Consider the following 12,293-nt stretch of genomic DNA (forward strand, 5'->3'; position numbering starts at 1 on the left):
GTTTGAGTCCCAGGAGCAGGAGGGTGCTACAGAGGAACAGCTGCAGCAGGAGTCCCGAAGGAGCGGGGTCGGAGCCGAGTCCGGTAAAAGACCCGCCAGGACCAGCGGACCTCCGCTCCCTCAGTGCCCTGGGGTTGAACCCTGCACAAATGGAACAGCCAGATGTGAGGTGTTCAACCCCAAGACACTAACACACCGAGTGTGGCCATCAGCGGTGAGAGCTTATGGCCACACTCGAGCATTTAGAAAAATGACTTAGGCTGGTCAGCCATAGTCAAAATTAACAAAAGTTACAGAAGTAACTTAAAACAATAAACTATAAAAAGCACACAGGCCTCACACACTCTACGTGCCAGCGAGGGAGGAATAAAATATACTACTGTAAATAAAATTAAACCAAAACAGTCAATAAAAATAGGAAACCTACAACTTTCACACAAAAGTTTAAAGAAAGCAAAAATATTCTAATTTTGTACAAGAAAATTCCACTTAGCTGAGAGCTATAGAAACCACATCCAGTTACCAGCGCGGCAAACAAGATCTGAGGTCATGAGGGTAGAGCAGGGCATTATGGGTGAGGGGAGGAGCTGAGAGCTTGGATCCATAGCTGGAAACTATGCCGGTTCGGATCCGATATCGGATCCATAACCCACAGGTTGCAGACAAATGAATATCCTACTTCAGATCATTTGTTCTATGAGGTATCACACAAAAGTAAGACACTTACAAGGAGCTATTACACAAGTGAGAAGAATTCAACAGTGGGCTGCACCTTAAGAAATTAGATTCCCTTCAGACTGTGTGGCAAATAACTAGGTGATCTGCTGGCTTGCACTGCTACTCAAGTTTAATAGTCTGATTTATATGTTTCGTTGTGAGGAAAGCTAAATTGTTTAGGATGTTAAGGAAGGTTCTGATGAATTCCACACCACCACCACCTAGGAGAAGATCCTTTATATGGTCGCCAGTTAGAGTTTTAAGGTCTGGAAAAATGTGACTTTTTATAAGTGGGAAGGACTAGGTATTTCATTAAGGTGGTGGGAAGCTGGGCTCCAATAACAAAGGTAGAGAGGTGGTCACTTAGTATGTTAGAGAACAATAGGAGAATATGCTGTTAGGGGAGGAGGCGAGTCACTTACTGACCCCTTCATCAGTGTTTACGTAACGGATGGGAAAGGTATCAGCAGAGTGAAGCGGTTACGATTTATGACATTCTGAGGAGAGTTGCTACTGATAGGAGATTTCAGCATCAAATTCATGCAGGATACTTGAGGTAGCACATGATACAAAGTATGCAAAAAATTGCAAGTGTACCGTTCGATTCTTGGCTAGAGTGCCTTCTCTGTGGAGTCTGCATGTCCTCCCCACAGTCGTGTGATGTTTAAAGACAAGCAGGTAGGTGCATGCATGAATGGATGTGCCTTCTTTGAAGGCTGCGTGTCGGGCTGGCAACTCGGCATTGTAAAAATCCACTGCCAATCATTAGTGGACCAGAATTCCACTGCGGCAACCCCTAACCGGGAAAAGTCGAAAGAAGACCATGTACTAAAGGGAGGGAAGTCACTATGATTTTAGGAGTGGTCAATAACCTGTAAGTATAAAACTGAAAATCAGGGGGTTGAAGGTTGGCATACTGGTTAAGGAATTTACTTCAAAGACACAAGGTAGAGCTTGATTCATATTGCCACACATGTAACAGCATTCATCCTCCACCCTATTCAAATGAAACTATCTTGGATAGGAAGCTGCAAATTTTCCTCAGTGCAAAGTTTCAGTGCCCATCACACAGACCACTAGCTGCTCATAAAAGGGCTAAAGGATGTGGCATCTCAATAAACAAGAAGCATACCTGAAGGGTGGTCAATAGGATGACATTCTGGAGTTCCCCCATGTCTAGACCACCACAGACAAAATCCCATGCCATATCATAGCCAGCTATAGCTCATTCTCCATGTCCCAAGAAGGTCACGATGCACACTTGGACCTACTGATTTGCCATCCAACATAACACCCCAGTCAAGGGAAACTAATTATCCCTCTATGGACTGGGAATCCTATATAGCCTCAAATCTACAGACACAGAGATTCCTGGACTTTGTAAATACAAACACCTTTGACCAAACAGTGAATACACCACTAGAGGTGCCAACATACTGCACCTCCTGCTTACGAATATGGGGGGAATGCTGAACTCTCCCCCAATGTCTCATTCTCTATGGTAAGGTGCGACCATAAAGCAGTCTCTTTCAAAATTAACACTGCAATTCCATTAAGACCAGGAACAGTTAGGAACCATTCCAAAACAAATTACCTTTTATTAAAGTGATGGATTGTAAAAATTCACCACTAAACCCAAAGACTACAGTGGCATATGCTGAATTGCTCTCATCTCTCTACAACCATCTCAATGACTGCACAGAGGCCTCAGTACCTGACAGAAGCAAGCCTAGAACTAGCCATAGAAACAAGCCACCCTGGTGGCATCCCAAATTAAACAGGACACACAACAAATGGGAGAAAAAATTATGGCAAAAATCAGGAAGGGTAATTCCCATAAAAAGAGAAACTCCCTTAAAGTAAATAAGCAATTAAGAGTGCTAATTTGGTCAAGTGAAGATAACTCCAAGGTTAAAATAGCCTCTAATGTGGAAGATGACCATAAGGCCTTCTACAGCTATGTCAGAAACCTAGAGGGCAGCACACAGCAATATGTTGAACTGGTGGTTAATGGTGCCACAAGTCATCAATCCTGATGATATAACAAACCTGTTGGTGGACAAATTCAGTTCCAACTTTACCTCCTTACAAATACCCTTACTGGCTGCACTCACTAAAGCTAACATGGTCTCAATGGTCCCCAATAACATCCCACGATTCCTCCTCAATAGTCTAAAATGCAGATTATCCGGCCACCTGGAATCATTAACTAGTCTTAAAACAGGCTTTGTACCACTTGAATGGAAGACTGCAATGGTAACCCGCCTTCATAAGGGAGCCCCTTAAAAAGATCCTGGAAACTAGACATTAGTTTGACTATTCTTATTTGCAAAGCCATGGAAATCAGCAACAACATAGGAGAGCTCCAGACACTGGATCTATCCCAGTTTGGTTTTGTCAAAGGAAGGCCATGCTTACCGAATTTGGTGGACTTCTTTGTAAAGGTTACTAAGGCAATGGATGAGGGGAAACTCTGCATACTGCCCATCTACATGAGGCTAAAGCACTTGATACAATAACCCACTCAGGCATTGTCAAACTTATGGAATTATAAGTTACGTACTTACCATAACTTGGTATCTGTGATGTCCACTTTATTCTTCCTCACGAGTGGGTCACAGACCTGATCCTCTGATCCGACTCGGGCACATTTCTACAGACTAGGCTCCTCCCTCTTCCCATGTTCTACCCTTTGCTCAGACTTTTCAGATCATGTTTGCTGCCCAGGAAAGAGGTAATTACTACACAAGGGCAGAACAAAGGAACTAGAGGCTCAAACTGGGAACAGAGGTTCCCCATAATTCCTGAGATCTGCTAGGAGCCGCAAGGAGGGGGATAGCCGAGAGGGGGGGGGTGAGGAAGAATGAAAGTGGACAACACAGATACCAAGTTATGGCAAGTACACCACCTCAGTAAATCCAAATCCACCAGAGCCACGAGAGCAAGAGACTTAAACCTCAACATAGAAATAAATAGGACGTGCTGGAGGGACAGATTCATAACCCAGAGGCTCCCTACACTCTGGAACAGAATCCCAATCCATGTTAGGCAGAGCCCCTCACTAACTCTATTCAAGAGAAATCTGGACGAGTGGATGGGAGATCGTAGGTTTACCCCGGGGGTTATCTCTGTGTCACTACTAGACAGAGGCACAGTAAACTAAACCCGAAAAGGGTGTAGTATTCTCATCCTAAGGGGTGGTGAAAGCCACACACACTATGGCTAGGCTTATAAATGCCCTAGGGCAGATAGCCTAGTACGAACCTATGAACCTAAATCTGATGTTGCCCCTTTTATTCTTCCTCATGACTAGGTTAAGTTCCCAAGCTACAAACAGCCTTTGAATGGCCTCAAAAAAGGATATGCCGGAGCACAGCAGAGCCAAAGGAAGCCCGGCTTCTAGAAACAATATCCAACTTGTAATGAGTCACAAAAGTATGAGCTTTAGACCAGGTGGCTAAAGCCGGGGTAACTGAAGGCCACTTCTGGAATAAATAGTAAAGATGCAATCTGTAATCCATTTAGCAAGAGTTACTTTCTTTTGAAACTGCTTGGCCTAGATGATTGGCTGAAAAAGATACAAATAACTGATCAGTCTTTCTAAACTGTTTTGTCCTGTGGAGGTAAAAACATAGTTGTTTATGAACATCTAAATGGCATGGTAACTGCTCTCCTTTGTTAGAAATATTGGGAAAGAAGGCTTGCAATTGGATGGACTGGTTCAAATTAACCTCTGTGGCCACTTCAGGCTTAAAAGGAGGATTGGTACAGATACGCTATCATTATGAAAAATAATGCAAGTTGGTTTTGGCAGACAGAGCCTGAAGTTCAAAAATCCTTTTGGGTGAAGTGATTGCCACCAAAAAGACAGTTTTTCAAAAAAAAACTCAGTCACAGTCGCTGGATGGGAGCTGAGCCTTGTAGGATGATGGTGAGATCCCACGGATGGAAGGATCTTTAATCAGGGGTCGGAGAAGAAAAATACCCTTCATAAAAGGCTTTACATAACCTAGACGTGGCAAGAGAAGCGAAAAATTTCCAGAATGAAAATTGGAAATAGCAGCCAATTGAAGTTTAACAGTGGAAAAACTAGTGCTTTCCTTAAAAAGAGGCTAGAAATGACAGGACAGCAGATAGGTGGGCTGAAAAAGGATCAATGTTCTCCCTGGACACCAAGAAAGTGAACCTCTTCCACTTGCTTCTATACCCCTTTTTTGGTGGAGGGTTTCTGGGAAGCCAATACAATATCTTGAACAGTTGAAGTAAGCCTGGACGTCTGTACAATTACTGGAAATAGAGAAACCAAGCGTTTAGTTTGAGGGTGCAAAGATTTGGATGATAACTCCCCCGATGGGTGAAAGAAGATCATGTCTGGGTTCCAGTATCCATGAAGGATATTTCAGATGAGACCAGAGAAAGGGGAACCAAATCTAATGAGACAAATAGGGACCAATGAAGATTACTGAAGTCTTCAGCAGTTTTGCTTTCTGTAGAAACTTGGGTAGAGAAGGTATTGTACAGGAGACCGGGGGGCCAATTGTGAACTAGAGCACTCCTCAGGGACTCCCCCAGAAGAGGTATCAGAGCAAAGTATCTGCTGCATTTGCTGTGAACAGATCGCTGCAAGGTGGGCTCAAACGGCTGAAAATCAAGTTTGCTACTGACTGAGGGACCACTCTTGAGGAGTCTGAATTTACCTGTTGAGTCTGTCTGCAAGGACAATGGACTTCCCCGGTACGCAAGTTGCAAGTAGAAAGAGGTCTGAAGATAATGCCCATTCCCAGACCCTCATAGCCTCTCTGCACAAGGGATAAGAATGGTTTCCCCCTTGTTTGTTGATATGCCAGACAGTACAGTTGTGTACACCTACCATAAATGTAGATGTTAGAGTGTCTTCACTGTTGCAGTCATGACTGTAGGGTTCTCCCCTGCCGGCAGGCAGCCCTCGGTCGGCCAGAATTCCAAAGTCTGGGTCCGGTGTCGGCTGTTCAACCATGCTCCCTGACGTCAGAGCGCCAGGAGTACAAAGCTGACAGCCGACGCCATCATCTCCAGTTTTTCTTGCCCCAGATGTCAGGAGTCCCAAAATGAAAAAGGTCCCATAACCTTTGCAAATACACCTCAGAAGAATGGTGAAAAAAGGAAATACACAAAAGTAAAAAATAAGAGGGGACAGGAGGGAGGAAAACCCAGACTGCAACAGTGAAGACACTCGAACATCTACATTTATGGTAGGTGTACACAACTGTACTATGTTCATCGTGTTTCACTGTTGCAGTCATGACTGTAGGGTAGAATCCCAAAGCTGAAAGAAAGGGAGGTGGTCATAAAGAGGAAGGGGTGGCTAAAAGGCCCTGCAAGACTGCAGAGGCAAAGTCTGCCCTAGACTTAGAGTAGAGAGGTAGATTGTAGTGCTTAGAAAAAGTATGTACTGAACTCCAAGTTGCAGCTTCCAAAATGTCTTGGTAGGAACTCCCCTGAGGAAGGCCGCAGAAGTGGCAGCAGCTCTGGTGGAATGAGTCCGAACACTCCCTGGGATTTGCTTTCCATGGTGAGAATAACAAAATCTGATTCCATGAGCAATCCATTTAGAAATGGTCTGTTTTGAAATGGCTTTACCTTGGGAACTTGAAGCACAAGAAACAAACAATTGTTCTGATTTTCTGATGTCCTTGGTTCTGTTCAGGTAAAAATGTAGTTGCCTGTGTACATCCAAGGAATGTAAGACCCTTTCCCCTTTATTTTGAGGAGAGGGGAAAAAGGTTGGCAAGTGGATAGTTTGATTTAAAGCCACTTTGGAAAGCACCTTAGGCATGAAGTTAGGATTAGTCCTCAAAAATACCTGTCTTGATGAAAAATAATATAAGGTTCCACAGCCATAAGAGCTTGTAACTCTGAAACTCTCCTGGCAGAGGTAAGGGCTAACAGGATAGCTGTCTTCCAAGATAAAAACTTGATGTCAGAAGAGGCAGCAGGCTCAAAAGGAGGCAAGGTTAGTTTTTCCAAAACATAGCTGAGATCCCAAGCAGGAATGGGAGGAGATCTAGGAGGTCTTAAGTTCTTAGCTCCTCTAAGAAACTGTCTCATGAGCTGGTGGGAAAAGATGGGAGGATCTGTATCATAATGAGCAGAAATAGCAGAGGCATGTATATTAATGGAAGAGAAAGATGTAAGAGATCTGTCAAGTAAAGTAAAATTAAAGGAATGTTAAAAAGAATCCTGAGCCTGCATCCAGGAACAAAATCTTTTCCATTTTCCTGCATAAGATTTTCTAGTGCTAGGACGCCTAGCTTCTAAAATGACATCCATAACCTGCTTGGGAAGTAAAGAAATCAAAGGCCCTGGATTAACCAGGCCGCCAGGCTGATAGTACTGACATGAGAGTGTAGAACCTGACCCTGATGTTGGGACACAAGGTTTGGATACTGCGGTAAAACCCAAGGGGGCTCCAGGCATAGGTTTTTTAGAGTTGGATACCAAAACTGCCGAGGCCAATTTGGAGCCAGCAAGATTATCATCTTGGGCTTGTCCTGTTTTATTTTTTAATAAAACCCGTGGAAGAAGAGGAAGAGGCAGAAAGGCATACCCCGAGAGGTTCCTCCAACTGAATGACAGGGCATCCACTTTCCAAGCTTCTCTGTGGAAAGTCCTGGTGCAAAAATTCTGAAGTTGATGATTGAGATGGGATGCAAAGAGGTCTATGTGAGGACATCCCAGACTGCTGTTATCATCCTGAATATTTTGGTATCCAGCATCCACTCGTGTGGATCCGAAAGGTTTCTGCTCAGACTGTCTGCCAGGAAGTTTTGTTTCCCTGGTAGAAACTGAGCTTGAAGATCCAGATTGCAAGCTAGAGCTGTGTTCCATAGATCCATGGCTAGTCTGCAAAGGGGGTAAGAATGAGATCCCCCTTGCTTGTTTATGTACCACATAACTGTGGGAAGAATTTGAGTGGCAGGAGGCAGACGGAAGGGTTTCCCTTTGTTTAGAGCACATGCCCTGGACCACCAAAGAAATTCCTTTTGAAGGCAAGGAAGGACGGAGATCAGTATGTCTAAACTGTGGCAATGCTGAGACCATACACTTTTTAGGTACCACTGTATTTTCCTCATGTGTAGTCTTGCATATGGTACGAGAAGGATGCAGAAGGCCATGTAACCCAAAGCCTGCAGGAATTTCCTTGCAGATAGATGAGTTAAAGTTGCCAAGGTTCTGAAAGTTGAAGCCAGCTGTAATTGTTTTTCGGATGTCAGAAATGCCATCTGGGTCGTGGTGTTTAGAAGTGCACCCAGAAAAGTTATCTGTTGAGATAGTGTCAAATTTGACTTTTTTATGTTTACAGAGAATCCCAGGAACTTGAGGAGGTTCTGTACAAATTCTAGATGCTGGAGTAAGACATCCTTGCTGTCTGCCTGATTTAGACAATCGTCCAGATAAGGGTAAATTTGAATTCCCTTGAGTCTGCAGTAAGCTACTACTGGAGCCAGGCATTTGGTGAAGACCCTGGGCACAGTAGACAATCCAAAGGGCAGCGCAGAGAATTGAAAGTGCCTCTATCCGGCCTTGAACCGGAGGTATTTTCTGCGATCCTGCCTGATGGGAATGTGTAAATATGCCTCCTTTAAATCCAAAGTTACCATCCATGCATCTTTGGACAGCATTAGAAGTAGCTGCTGTAGAGTAAGCATCTTGAATTTTGGAATCTCTAGAAAGGTGTTTAAGACAGACAGATCCAGAATGGGTCTCCATAAGTTTTGCTTCCTTGGGACTAGAAAGAGCCTGGAGTAAAAACCTTTTCCCATCTCTGAAAGAGGAACCAGTTCTATGGCATTCATAGCCAAAAGAGCTTCCACCTGGTTTAAAGCCTCCGTCCATTGAAGGTCTGGCCATCCGCTTGGCCTTGGCAAGGTATGAAAATGGAATTTGTAACCTCTTAAAACCACATCCAAAACCCACTTGTCTTGGGGTTATTTGAGTCCAATTTTGATAAAAAAGAGAGAGTTTTCCTCCGAGAGGGGATTCCAGGCAAGAAGTTCCTGTAGCCCAACAGAGGGAGTCATGGAGTTTCCTTTGAGATTGTGACCTGTCCTCTCCTCCCCAAGGGGTGGAAGCAGTCCACTGTCTTGGTCTATAAGCAGCTTGTGTTTGAGGCCTCCCTCTGGAGTGTCCTGAGGCCTGTATGAAGTGGGAAAGGAGCAATTTTTTGAAGGCCAATTCCTGCTAAATCTAGGTGGCTGTACTTGTAAGAAATCTTTAACTGTTTGCATGGATTTCACCTTATCCTCCATCTTTTTAATCACCTCTTCAGCTTTTGATCCAAACAAAACATTATGCTGAACAGGAGCATCCAATAATTTAGCCTTTACTTGTTCAGGCAAATTTTGTTCCTTTAGCCATGCATACCTTCTAATGACTGTGCCAGAGGCCGCAGCTCTACAAGAAGCCTCCAAGGCATCAAATCCACAGTGTAAACCATGCTTCCCAACCTGTTCAGTGGCATGCAATAAGTCATGTAATTCCTCATCATCTGCACAGGCAGAAATGGAAGTAAGCTTTTAAGACAGACAAGAGAAATTGCTGGTATTTTAGCATATGAAACTGACAGTTTAGAGCCCTAATGGACAAAGTAGCAGAAGTGTACACCTTTTTGCCCCATCTTTCTAAGGATCGAGAATCCTTTTCAGTAGGAATGGGATTTTTGGCAGAAGCGGCCTCAACTCCCTTAGGACCCTGAGAAATTGTTTCAGGGTCAGCAGAAGGGTTCTTGTATAAAAACTGATGGGAATCAGGAACCCTGTAATATCTATCAGGCTTAACAGGAGCAGGAGGAAAAGAGTCAGGGGTTAAGTTAGCCTCCGAAAAGGCATCATCCACAATATCCAAAACAAGAGGAATAGCCAGGGGTCTATGTTGGGGAAGAAGAAGAAAATCCCTCAGTCTTTTCTTGGATTCCGAATACTCCTGTCCTTCCCAGTGGAAATGATCCCTCATTTCATGCAAAGTTTCCCCAAAAGAGAAATCCTCAGGGGGAGAAGCTGAAGGAATGGATTCTTCAGCATCAGAATCCTCATAAGGAGGGAAAGAATATTCCTGATCAGAAGAAGAAACTGAGGAAACAGAAGCCTGATCAGAGGAATCATAATAAACATCCTGCCTTGGCCTTTTATCTGGAGGGGGATGTGAACCCCTAATCATAGTAAGTAAATCCTCCGCCATCTTGAGTAACTGTTTCTGTGACTTGGAAGCCGGTTCAGAAGAGGCCTGTGTTATAGTCTCTGAGGAGTCTTTGCCTTTGTCTTTGGCTTTGACTTTACTAGTAGCTGAGTAGGCCTGAAAATCCCTTCGGAAGCCGGTACCTGCACAGTGGCTCCGGACCCATCCGAAGGAGTATTGTCCGAAGGTCCAGCAACAGAAATATTTAAAGGCCTGGTTGGCTCCTCACGAGAGTCCATTTCGGCAGTCTGTTCTGAAATGGCCGACGACAGGGGCTGCAAAAGCGCCTCACTGACGACGGCCGAACCTGAAGCTGGCTCCGCTTGTGCGCTATCATCAGATTTGGACCTCGGAGGCCTGTCTTTATCCTTGCAACGTTTGTGAACTCCGGTAGCCGGGACCGTATCCGAAGACATCTTGTAGTTAAAGCGCCTACCGAAGTAATGAAAAGCAAAATCGTACCTTCGCTTAATTGTACGTTGATTGAATCTAGCACAAAACAGACAACTAGCTACGTCGTGGTCAGGGCCTAAGCAAGGAATACAGTAAGAATGAAAATCCTTATGAGGTATTTGCTTCCCACATGAAATACAATTATTAACTTTTTCTGACATCGGAGTGGAGCAAGAAAAAAGTTTCCCCAACGAGGTACTTAGCTTTGAGTGGAGAAGAAAGTCTTTGGACCGAAGTATATGAGAAAAATTAGTCCGGAGTCAGCAGTTCGCAAGTGCCGGTCGGCTATCACCACACGGCAAGAAAGACTGGAGAAGATAGCATCGGCTGTCAGCTTTGTACTCCTGGCGCTCTGACGTCAGGGAGCATGGTTGAACAGCCGACGCCGGACCCAGACTTTGGAATTCTGGCCGACCGAGGGCTGCCTGTCGGCAGGGGAGAACCCTATAGTCATGACTGCAACAGTGAAACATGATGAACATCAACAGCATACTGTGTGTGAACTGCAATCGCTCCTAGGAAGGAGAACATCCTGAAAGGCTTGTAACGTGAGGAGGAATTGCCCTCATCTCCAGAACAGTGATATGCAATCTGGTCTGAGTCCACATGCCTTGGATCATCTATCTCTGGAAACGCCCCCCCCCCCCCGTCCCAACTGGGAAGAATCCATGGTCACTGTGTCCGAGGGGGATGGGAGAAGGAATGACATGCAGATCACCAGGTCATCGGAAAGAAGCCACCATCGAAGATGCTTTCTGCAAATCAGTGTCAATTTGATACTAACAGAGGCTGGTAGACAAGAGACCACTGAACAGCCAGGTCCACTGAAGCACGCGCATGAAAAACCTCACTAAATGGACGAGGGTAGCGGCAGCCGCCATGGACCCAGGGGCTTGAAGTACTAGTCTTGCTGGTGGGGATGGAAAATCGACACTAATATGAACATGTTCCCTCATGGTTTGTATGTGATGAGGTGGTAAGTGATGCTCTCCGATTTGGGTGGTCTAATAGGGACCCAATGAATTCCAAATTCTGTACTGGAAATAGGTTTGATTCTGGCAGGTTTATGGTGATACCCAAAGGATTGGAAATCTGTACCAGGTAATCTCTGCCCTGGATAAGGTAATGCCTGATTAGAGCAGTTAGAAGCCAGTTCAGATATGGAAACACCCAGAATCCATTCAGCCTCAGGTGAGCTGCGACTACTGCCATGCATTTGGTAAACACCCAGGGGGCTGTATTGTGACCAAAGGGCAGAACTCTGAATTGGCATGGCTCCCTGTCTGAAGCACAGATGACTTCTGGATCATCTGTATATTTTGATGTGATAGTACATATCCTGCAAGTCTACTGAGCACATCCAACCATCCTTCAGCAACAGCAGTAAAATGGAATAAGCTGTAATCATTCGGAACTTTGCTTTCTTTGCAAGCAAATTCAAGTTGCTTAGATCCAGGATGGGTCTTAGGTCCCCAGGTTTTCTTTGGAACTAAAAAGTGGGAGTAAGTTCCGAATCCTCTTTCCTCGGACGGGACCTCTTGGATGACTCATTTCTGCAACAGTTTTTGAATCTCTGGAACTGCATACTCCCCCCTCTGACTGGGTGGGACACAAGGGAGTTTCTTTTGACTCTCTGGCAGTTGAAGGAAGAAGGGAGTATAATAACCTCTGGGTACGATTCTTAGCACCCAATTGTGTTTTTTTTTTTGTTAGTGGCCCAGGTGTCTGGGTGCAAAGAAAAATGCCTCCAGAGTTGAGCAGTCGGGCAGCACTTCAGGAGCACTGAAAGTGCCTATTAGAAAAGGGTTCTCTGAAGCCCTGATTCTGTGGTCCATCTCTGCCCACAGGGTGGCGTCTGCCATTAAAACTTTCCCCTCTGCCTCTGAAGGAAGAGTCTCTGCAATGATCCT

The 12,293-nt window shown here is 44.8% G+C and overlaps 1 protein-coding gene across 1 annotated transcript in view; it reads right to left on the reverse strand.

Moving 5' to 3' along the window:
* LOC122803271 (diacylglycerol O-acyltransferase 2-like) overlaps window positions 1-12,293 on the reverse strand; it is a 624,533-nt gene that overhangs the window by 319,959 nt on the left and 292,281 nt on the right. The window lies entirely within an intron of this gene.

The sequence above is a fragment of the Protopterus annectens genome, chromosome 5.part1 (genome assembly GCF_019279795.1).
Source record: "Protopterus annectens isolate FY-2018-M chromosome 5.part1, PAN1.0, whole genome shotgun sequence".
Lineage (NCBI taxonomy): Eukaryota > Metazoa > Chordata > Ceratodontiformes > Protopteridae > Protopterus > Protopterus annectens.